The 11,130-nt window shown below is 38.8% G+C and overlaps 1 protein-coding gene across 2 annotated transcripts in view; it reads right to left on the reverse strand.

Annotated features, from left to right (window-relative positions):
• Positions 1-318: 318 nt before the first annotated feature.
• oxsm (3-oxoacyl-ACP synthase, mitochondrial) overlaps positions 319-11,130 on the reverse strand; it is a 27,521-nt gene continuing 16,709 nt past the window's right edge. Inside the window, exon 4 of one of the 2 annotated variants that reach the window (XR_013288864.1) lies at positions 319-8,722. The gene's annotated coding sequence lies outside the window, so the exon portion shown is untranslated. The other variant, XR_013288863.1, reaches the window with a different exon arrangement.

The raw sequence follows: 11,130 nt of genomic DNA on the forward strand, positions 1-11,130 counted from the left end.
TAAAATTGTAAAATACAACTTGACGCCAGTCCCCACAAATATATGCATTATTATTTAATTTATAACTACTAAATTGTGTTATAGTGATTTTATATATATACATGTACATTTAAACATTTAATCAGTAATGTAATCCAAGTACTATATTTAAAAAGTTAGGTAATTTGAATAGTATTAATTACTTTTGGATTACTCAAAAAACAAACATGCTAAAAGACAAAAGCTAAATACTGTACCAATAAAATGACTAACTTTTGTTTTGTTTGTTGAAAACTTAATGAAACCTTGTAAAAGAAAGTGAGCAAATCAATTATCCAGTAGTTTACAGTTGTTTATTGAAAGTGTTCATGTCTTAACAACATAGAAGTTTATTCAGCAAAATAAAACAGCTTCTTTAACAAGGTAGATGTGTTGGTTTAGTACACAGTATGGTCACGGTGCATATAATACGATTTTTTATACCAGTGCCCATCTAAAAAAAAATGAAAACCATGAATTAAATTCTGGCAGAGAAATTGTAAATACTAAATTAAAAGTATGTTGTTTTTATAAACAGTGTACAAAACGAAGTTCAGTATGTCCCTTAAAGGGTAAACAAAAATCTTCCCCAACAATCTTTAACGGCGCACTTGTTTTCTATTTTAACAAATCAGGTATCCACTTACGGAACTTTCAAAAAAATTAACAAATGCATCAAAGATCATGAACACCATGAAGTAAACACTGTGAGTAGGCATAAGAAATACAAATTCAAGTATGGGCCTTAATAACAGTATACAAAATAGAAATTCTCCTTTGACAAACACAAAATACTCTTACATTTACAACAAGAGCAACTGAAACATTCTTAAACAAATCAGGAGGCTATTTATTAAATAGATGAAAGACACCATTAATAAAAATAAAAAAAAGTTCCACAAAAACATGTAGGCCTACATTCAATCAAAACCCTGCTTTGGGCAAAACCTTCTGTTACAACGAAGGAGGAGAACTTGTTCCATGTGGTCCATCAGACATTCTGCCACGAGATGAGGTAAGTATGTTTGCACCATAACTGAAGAGGCGTTCAACTGGATCACTGGAAGGTAGGGTAGTATTGTACTTCATGAAAAGCTGCTAAACCAAAGGAAATGCATTTAGAGAATCCATGCTCCTCACATTCTCATTCAGGAACCGCTGAACCTCTTCCTCTGCTGTGCTTCTGTCAGTGTTAGTCTTCCCGAACATGAAAAAATTGTCATCTAATCCATCAGTCTCATTGGTAGTGTTCGCTGCAGCTGTAGGAGGTGCTCTAGATTCCAAAGAGGCTGCCTCCTGAACCAATATGTTGTGCATATCTTGTTTCTTTTTAACAGGAAGCAAACCCATTCGAAATTTTGGCATAGTAGTTGTTGCCATTTTTGCATCATGGCTACTCAGCATGGCACCAAAGCGACGATCAATTGCATCAATCACTGCAGAAATTATGTTTGCTGTGTACGTCACCTGTGTAAGTTTCTCAGTCAGTTTAGATTTGAGGCTCAATATTGTTGGAATGAGGAACCCAAGATAGCACGTTTGCTCTCCCTGCAGAAGATCAATGGATTGAGCAAGAGGCTGTAAGACAGCTACATATTCCCTTGAGAAAAGTCATCTCATGATGGTTCAGCCTCGCCACGCCCAATCTTGTAATAATGGAATTTGGGGAAATGCTCAATGACAAAAGTTCAGCAACTATGATAAAAAGAAAACACGAAATAGGACAGCCCTGACGCACACCTCTTGACACAGTAAATCTTTTGGGATATAAGATAATTGAGCTAGTTAGGTCTTTATAAAACATGGCAATTACATTAATGAATTTGTTTCCAAAACCCAGAGTTTGCAAGGTCTAAATAACAAAGGGATGCTCTAGTGAATCAAATGCTTTGTAAAAGTCAAGAAAAAGCAGTAATTCATTTGAGTTCATAAGAGCCGAATAATCAATTAGATCCAGCACCAATCTAATATTAGAACTAATATGGCGTTAAGCCATGAAGCCATTTTTATTTTCATTTATTATTTCTTCCAAATTAATTTTAAGCGTTTAGCATAAACTTGTGCAATAATCTTATAATCTATATTTAGAAGAGAGGTGGGTCTCCAATTTTCAATAATCAAGTGGTCTTTTCCCAGTTTGGGGATCAGGATTAACAAACCTTGCTTCATTGTAGCTGTCATTTCTTGTCTTCGAATACAATCTCTAAACAAAAAAAAAGATGCAAAGAAAGCAAAAGATGGTCTTAACTCTTTTACTGCCAAGGACGTTAAATGACGTTTAGTAAAAACCTACGGAGGGCCGCCAAGGACGTTAAAAGACGTTCTCCAATTTTTTTTATTTTTTGGGGGGAAACGGGTGGAGGAAAGCCTTGGCCAGCTGTGGTGAAAGTTTCAAGCAGATCTAGTTAGCCTAATGACTATTTTTGGCCCCTAGATGGCAGCGATGACTCTCTTTTGACAAGATTGGGTAGGCGTCAGTAGAAGACGTGAGGCGGAGCTAGAGGGGACAATGGCTGGGGATGGGAAGCGAAAATGGCGACCGGTTGCAAGCAGCTCACGCTTGAGCATTTTTTTCAAAGACAAAAAGCATCGACCAGTGCTAAAGAGCACATTGATGATGACGATGATCATCATCGATGATGATGATGGTGACTCCGAGGTTGGAAGCGTTGACGCGGCAGTAGAAGACGTGAGGCGGAGCTAGATGGCTGAGGAAGCGAACAATGGCGACCGGTTGCAAGCAGCTCATCGACCAATGCTAAAGAGCACACTGATGACGACGATGATGATGATGGTGGCTCTGAGGTTGACGCCGAAGTTGGAAGCGTTGACGCCGAAGTTGGAAGCGTTGACGCGGCGGCTATGACCACGTCATAAAGCCTCACCGGCTAGCGATGCTAACACCGGAAAACGCGGAGCACAACCGAGCACTTCTGCACAAGCGGATGTTCAATCGGACGATGAAGAGTGCCCCAAGTCCAATGCATATTCATCGGAGGAGTGGGTACAGTCTGCTACTTGCTATTCCCCGGAAAAAAAGGCCGTCAAGAAAGTGTAACGTCTGCACGCGAAAGGGGCAATCGCAGTGAAACAAATCTGTTGTGCAAATCCTGCTCCGTCTCCTTGCACGCAGGGGAGTGTTACAAAAAGAAAAACTGTGTTTGAAACATCCACATAATTGTAAATAGTACCACAGTTGCACACATTTGTAAATAGTTAGCGAAATTGTTTTGTCAAATTGTTACACTGTTGAATGGAAATAAACGTATTTTGCAATCTAAAAACACTTTTTCATTGTTGGTGGTAGTGTTTTACAGAAGTAAAGCACTATTTAGGTGTTTGTGGCATCATTCATAGACAAAAAGAAGTGTACAATTCACTAGAGTGCATGAAATAACATCGTTTCACAAAAAGCTTGTTTTCTCCGTTTTTTGTTTCAAAACAGAGCATTTCGGTGAAACTAACCATTTTCTATTGTTGATTACTGAAAAACGGAATAAGGTAGAAACAAACTTTTTTCTTTTTCTTTTTTTTTCAATCTTTCATTTGGTAGTATGTGTGTTTCCATATTCCAAACTCAACATTTTCTGTGGACCTTGAAAGATCAGTCAAAATGCTTAAATCGGCTGGCACTGGCGGCATCCCTTTTCTGAAAACGTCTGGCAGTCAAAGAGTTAAGCAAGTCCCAAAAGGACAGGTAGAACTCTACTGTCAGACCATCATTTCCCGGAGACTTCCTTAAACCCATTGATTGAATAGCATCAAATATTTCCGAATCTAAAAGTTCAGCATCACAAGCATCCATAAAGGTTTCAGTAATCTTTGGAGTAAACATCTTGATTCGGTTCATAAACACATCACACTTTTTCTGATCGAATTTTGAGGTATAAAGGTTGCAATAAAATGAAGTAATATAATCAGAAATAATATTAGAGTTCAAGCTTACAACACCATTTATGTTGAGAGAAGTAATATTGTTTTGCTTCCTATTTCTTTTCTCTGAAGCAAAAAATAACTATAATTTTTCTCCCCGTTTTCCAACCATTTAGCTCTTGACCTGATAAATGCTCCTTTTGCGAAATCCATATACATATTATCCAGGCTGTCCTTGATGATTTTAACTCCTCCTCCGATAAATCCTGCCTTGAAATCAAAGGTTGTAAAGCATTCATTAAGGAGACCATTTTGTTGGAACTTTTTTTTTTTATCTCTTTACTTCGATTTATTGCCACTTGCCCAACTTTAAATAAATAAAAATCCCACTTTTGATTTAGGAAAAGGAAAACTTTTGGTTGGATCTTGATGAAATGATGCAGAGCATCCCTAGAAGTGAGAGAGAGTTGTCATTGCTGCAGACTTCAATGGACACATTGGTGCAGGAAACATGAAACAGGTGATGATAAGGTGATGGGCAAGTTTGGTATCCAGGAGAGGAACGCAGAAGGACAGATGGTGGTTGACTTTGCAAAAAGAATGGAAATGGCTGTCGTGAATACTTTTTTCCAGAAGAGGCAGGAACATAGGGTGACCTACAAGAGTGGAGGTAAGAGTACACAGGTAGACTACATCTTGTGTAGACGGTGTAATCTGAAGGAGATCAGCGACTGCAAAGTAGTGGTAGGTGAGAGTGTAGCCAGACAGCATAGTGTGGTAGTGTGTAGGATGACTCTGGTGGTGAGGAAGACAAAGACGGTAAAGGCAGAGCAGAGGACAAAATGGTGGAAGCTGAAAAAGGAAGTGTTGTATGACTTTCAGGAAGGAGTTGAAACAGGATCTGGATGGGCAGGAGGTCCTTCCAAATGACTGGATAACTACAGCAAATGTGATCAGGGAGACAGGTAGGACAGCCCTTGGTGTGTCATCTGGAAAGAAAGGAGATAACAAGACTTGGTGGTGGAATGAGAAGGTGCAGTAGTGGATCCAGAAAAAGAGGTTAGCTAAGAAGAAGTGGGACACAGAGGACTGAAGTAGACAGGAGTACAGGGAAATGCAGCGTAGGGTATAAGTAGAAGTGGCAAAGGCCAAACAAGGGGCTTACGATGGCTTGTATGCTAGGTTGGATCATAAGGAGGGAGAGACTGATCTATTTAGGTTGGCAAGGCAAAAAGATAGAGATGGGAAGGCAATAGGTTAGGGTAATAAAGGATGGGGATGGAAGTAAGCTGACAGATGCCAGTAGTGTGATGGGAAGATGGAAAGAGTACTTTGAAGAGTTGAGGAATGAGGAAAATGAGAGAGAACGAAGAGTAGAAGAGGTGACCGTGGTGGACCAGGAAGTAGCAAAGATTAGTAAGGATGAAGTGAGAAGGGCATTGAAGAGGAATAAGTGTGGAAAGGCACTTGGTCCTAATGATATACCTGTGGAGGTATGGAAGAGGATAGGTAGCAGTAGAATTTCTGACTGGGTTGTTCAACTACAGAGGAATAAAGCTAATGAGCCACACAATGAAGCTATGGGAAAGAGTAGTTGCAGCTAGACTGAGGGCAGAGGTGAACATTTGTGAGCAGCAGTATGGTTTCATTCAAAAAAAAGAAAAAAAGAGTACCACAGATGCAGTATTTGCTTTGAGGATGTTGATAGAGAAGTACAGAGGTCAGATGGAGCTGCATCTTTGTAGATCTGGAGAAAGCTTACGACAGGGTGCCCAGAGAAGAACTGTGGTTTTGTATGAGGAAGTCTGGAGTAGCAGAGAAGTATGTTCAAGTGGTGCAGGCCATGTATGAGGACTGTAAAACAGTGGTGAGGTGTGCTGTAGGTGTGACAGAGGAGTTCAAAGTGGAAGTGGGACTACATCAGGGATCAGCTCTGAGCCCCTTCTTGTTTGCTATGGTGATGGACAGGATGACAGATGAGGTTACACAGGAATCTCCATGGACTATGATGTTTGCAGATGACATTATGATCTGTAGTGAGAGCAGGGAACAGGTGGAAGAGAAGCTAGAGGTGTGGAGGTTTGCCCTGGAAAGCAGGGTAATGAAGGTTAGTCGTAGCAAGACGGAGTATCTGTGTGTGAATGGCAGGGACCCAAGTGGAAGAGTGAGGTTACAGGTAGAAGAGACCAAGAAGGTGGAGGAGTTTAAGTATTTAGGGTCGATGGTGCAGACCAATGGAAAGTGTGGAAAAGAAGTGATGAAGCGTGTGCAGGCAAGCTGGAACGGGTGGAGAAAAGTGTTAGGTGTGATAGAAGAGTTTCAGCTAAAATGAAAGGAAAGGTTTATAAAACTGTGGTGAGACCAAGCTATGTTGTTTGGTCTGGAGATAGTGCCACTGAGGAAAAGACAGGAAGCAGAGCTGGAGGTGGCAGAGATGAAGATGCTGAGGTTCTCTTTGAGAGTGACCAGGATGGATATATTTAGGAATGAGTACATCAGAGGGACAGCACGTTAGAGGCTTTGGATATAAAGTCAGAGAGGCCAGACTGAGATGGTTTGGACATGTCCAGAGGAGAGATAGTGAGTATATTGGCAGAAGGATGCTGAGTTTCCAAATGCCAGGCAGAAGGTAGTTGGTGTGAGAGCAGAGGATGCAGAGGACAGGGTTAGGTGGAGGCATCTGATTCGCTCTGGCGACCCCTGAAGGGAAAAGCCAAAAGGAAAAGAAGAAGGTTTATCATTCATTCAATCCATTTTATATTTTATTCAATATATCTTGCTTTTATATTCTTAGGTTTATTTACATTTTTACAATTTCAGCCCATACATTTTGTTATTTAAATTACATCTTTAATATTTTCTTTACAATGTGTGTCGTCAATTGGATAATTTCTAGCCAATCCTGTAGCGTGATGTTCATTAGGCGACCCTGATACGATCTGGCAGCCCGATCCCATCTGGTACCGACACCGTAACTGTGTACCACGTGACTAGATGTTATATAATTATGAGTAATATATTAAAGAAGAAAAACTTGAAATTATACGTGGGATTTATCCAATTTAGGATTATATTGGGGAGAAAAGTTCTGGAAAAACACAGATGTGAGTTGCAGGTTTTGATCAGATTCTCCTGAAATTGTGGTACATCTATAAAAAATTCTCTTTGAATACATAGTAAATCATATTTAAAATATATTAATATATTTATATATAATATTCGAAATTGCGGTTGTTAAACTATGTTGTGTAAAAAAGGAATACATTTAATAAAGTTGTTCTTTACACGTTAAATATTTATTATCATTTATGCTCATTAAAGGGGAGGAATGCTGTACTTACAAACGTGATGTTGGTGGGGGGCAGCAATGCACATGCTGTGCCTAGTCTGTTGGAAATGAATGAAGAAAAAACGTTTTTTTGTTGAGTTTTTACAAAAAATACATTTATTTATTTATTTTTTACACACAAACAATAAACTATGACGGCGTAGTAGGGCCACGTATAAATATATATTTTTTAGAGGGCGGGGGCAATATTCAGAGAAAAAAACGTGCAAATTTGCCACTTTATAGTCGCAAATTTGCCACTTTCTAAAGCGGCAGATTTGCAAGAAAAAAATCTCAGAATCTTACGAGAAATACACGAAGTGTAGCTATAGTTTAATCATGTGAGGATTCATTGGTGGTTAATGGGACACTGTTTACAAAATGAAAAGGCAGGATGGAGACTGATTCATTCTTAAATTTAAACTTTACTCATCATTCACCGCAGCTAGAGCGACAACACTTCCTGATCCCCTATCAGCTGACTAACACTATCCAATCAGATGCTAGCATACCATAGGTAAATGCAAGTGAATGATGGAGAGCAGCAGATTCGACACATCAACTTAGATACTTGTACAAAAAAATACCAAAATGTATTAATGTGTAAATAACAATCCTGGAAACATAAATGTACAAGTAAATATACATTTTAACAAATTAACTTAAATTTTGATCGTCCGGGTGTGGACCTTCGCAAAGCAAGGCGTCTTTGTCGCTGGCCAGTGGCCGTACACAACGGTTCAAAGAGCGAATGCTTAACATGATATGGTTAATCTATGCTAAAGCAATTACTATCTCCTTATTTTTAAACCCGATCGAAAAGTATTGGCACAAACAGTCGAGTAGTACGCTACGTGTATTTCTAGCAAGTTTTTGAGGGTTTTTTCTCTCGCAAATCTGCCACTTTATAAAGTAGCAAATTTGCTACTTTATATATATATAGATGTATAGATATATATATGGTGGCCCCTCTTCGGCACCGATGCCTGAATGGGGGTCGGGATCTGGGGGTCGGGGGCTGCCGGTTGGTGGAGGTGGGGTCGGGGGGAGGGGTGTGGCTTTGTTGGTGGGGGTGGCTGGGTGGGTGGGGGGGTGCGGTGCTGTGACGCTGCCGCGGCCTGGGGGGCCCTGAGGTGTTGCGCTTGCTCTGTCCTGGCAGGGGTCGACGGCTCCCCTCTTTGGTGGAGATTTTCATGCATGCCAGATCCACCACACCAGCATCTATCGAAACTCAGACACAATCTGCTTCTTCCTCAGGTCATTGAATCGGTGGAGGCTGGTGTCTGTGGATCTCATTCTGCTTCGTCTGTCCTTCCTTCCTTTCCTCAGTCTCTCCTTTGGTCTCTTGAGGTCTCCTTGATTTGTTGGAATTTAGATGTCTCTAGGGTTGGTGAAGGACTCTGGTTGGTGGCCTGGTGGGTGGTGTCTGGTCGGTGCTGCATTTCACTTTCCTTTTTTTTCTTTGGTCCTTCCTCGGGTCTCCTGACGGCCTCACGAATCTGGCTGGAAGTGTTTGGTTTAGGTGAACGGTATGGGATTTTTTAATAGGTTTTAGGTGAACTAATGAATACACACACACTCGCACGCACGCACATACTCACCCACGTACAAAAAAAAAGAGAGCAATGATGATGACATGTCAAATCGGTAAAATTACTAAATGAACAATACTGAGCTCTCCAGGAAAAAAGAAAAGAAAATATTGCTGAATAGTCAAATGCTTTGAAAAAAATTCAATAAACAAAATTAAACTGAGTTAGTGACAGAATGATAGTCTAACAAGTGTAGGATTTATCGAACATTGTTATGAATTTGCCTTCCTGTGATGAAGGCGGACTGAAATTCGTCTATCACTTTATGAAAAATATTCTTAGCTCTATTTGCATAAACCAAGGCCAACAATTTATAATCATTGCAAAGGAGTGTTATTGGTCTCCAGTTAGTTAATTGTAAGAGATCCTTATTGGGTTTTGGCAATAATGTTATTAAGCCCATTTTCATAGTGGGAGATAATTTGTCATTTTCAATACAGTCTAGATATGCATTATATAATAATTGTTTTAAGTCCTGCCAATTTTATTTTATTTTTTTTTTTATAGAACTCAAAGGTAAGCCTATCGATTCCGGGTGATTTACCATTCTTCATCTGTTTAAGTGCAGCTTCAAGTTCTGTTATTGTGATCTTTTATCCTCAGATGTCAATTTGGTTACATTATTTCTTACCATATCCATAAGAGCATTACATTTTTCTTTAAAAAAAAAATTCTTATAAAATAATCGTATTTCTTCCTGTATTACTGCATTTTCTATGTTCAATTTAGTTATCATTTTTCGTGATTGCCCTTTTTTTCAAGACTAAAAATAGGAAGTATTCTTTTCCCATTTAGCTTTTGGATCTTACAAAAGCGCCCTTTCTAAATAGATTTAATCAATTTGCGTTTTTACGTTGTCTTGCTCTAGCAATTTCTTTCCCCATTTTAATAGCTAATTGCTTAACTTAAATTTAAACCATTCCCATTTTCCTATAATTGACATGTCCAAATATCTTATTTCAGTAAGAGTATTAGTCACGTGACTACAAAAATTTCTGTTCTCCAAAAGTGAATTATTGAGTTTCCAAATATTATTAGATGTTGGTTTTTGAGTGCCTAAATTCAGTGATAGATTAATCATACAGTGATCCGTAAGTGGTGACATTTGAATATCACATTTAGTCACATTAACAATGAGAGTTTGAGACACAAGCCCGTAATCCAGTGTTAAACATGCATTCAGATTCGGACTCTGTGTTAGTGTCAGGTTTACCTGCTAGACATTTATTAAACACTACACAAAAAGGAGAGAAGACACTCAGTTTTTGTTAGAAAGCTCACGAGGAGAGAGGAGAGGAACTGCCTCATACAATTCATCACTGCACTCTCTAAATAACCTCTCCTCATCCTCTCATTTTATTCGATTTCACGCTCCTAGTTACAGTACATGGGTGTTCCAACTCTAGGGGGTGGGGGTACAAGGCATAGTTGGAACACAATGTAATTGTGTGTCTGTGTGTGTGTGTGTGCATGTGAGTGCTGAGTACATTAGTTACACAGCTGTACATAGTTAGATGTTCTTGTTCTTGTAGTAATCATGAGTCATCTGTTAATCAGATGTTAGATGCGGCTGCCCTAATCTAGTAAATGGGAGTGTGGCAGCAGAGCAAAGCATTCTTCATTGCAAGCAGAAGCAATTCTTCATTGCAGCAAATAGTAGAGTGCTTATTCATGTGATAACTTATTGTACAATTATCTCAACATTCCCCCCTGATTATCAAATGAATAGCACATTTAAACATCATATTGTCAAACTTCAAAAGAATTACTTGATAAAATTCACGTGTACTCATTTTGTTTCTTTCACTTAAAACATTGGTGTCATCCAAATCCTCATCATATTGTTGTCAATTTGTAATCATTTTCATTATTTTGTTTTAAATATACATATGTCCAGCTATCAGACCTGTTTCGCCAATTATTATTATTGCTAATGAAAACATTATACAACATCCTTGAAATCTGAGTATCACCTCCACAATCATTTAAAACATACCGATACCATGTGTTAAATAGACAAATAAAATATTCCTATCATAAAGCATACTGGAATAATCATCAATACAGCAATATAATCCAAAGTGTTGTCCGTAAAGTGCAATCAATGTGTTGTCGCACGTTCCTTTCAAGTCCCAATTTCCTCATTAAATTGCAGGTAGAGATCGTCTGATTTTTGATTTTGATTTGTTCTTGTCTTTTCGAGAGGGAGAGGTTACCAGCACATCACCTCTATATTTGTTTCTGTACATCATGTTCAGATGGTCCTAAAAACAAAAAAATAAAAACAATAGACAGCCTCAAATGAGTCCGATCGCATCT

The sequence above is a fragment of the Vanacampus margaritifer genome, chromosome 17 (assembly GCF_051991255.1).
Source record: "Vanacampus margaritifer isolate UIUO_Vmar chromosome 17, RoL_Vmar_1.0, whole genome shotgun sequence".
Taxonomy (NCBI): Eukaryota; Metazoa; Chordata; class Actinopteri; order Syngnathiformes; family Syngnathidae; genus Vanacampus; species Vanacampus margaritifer.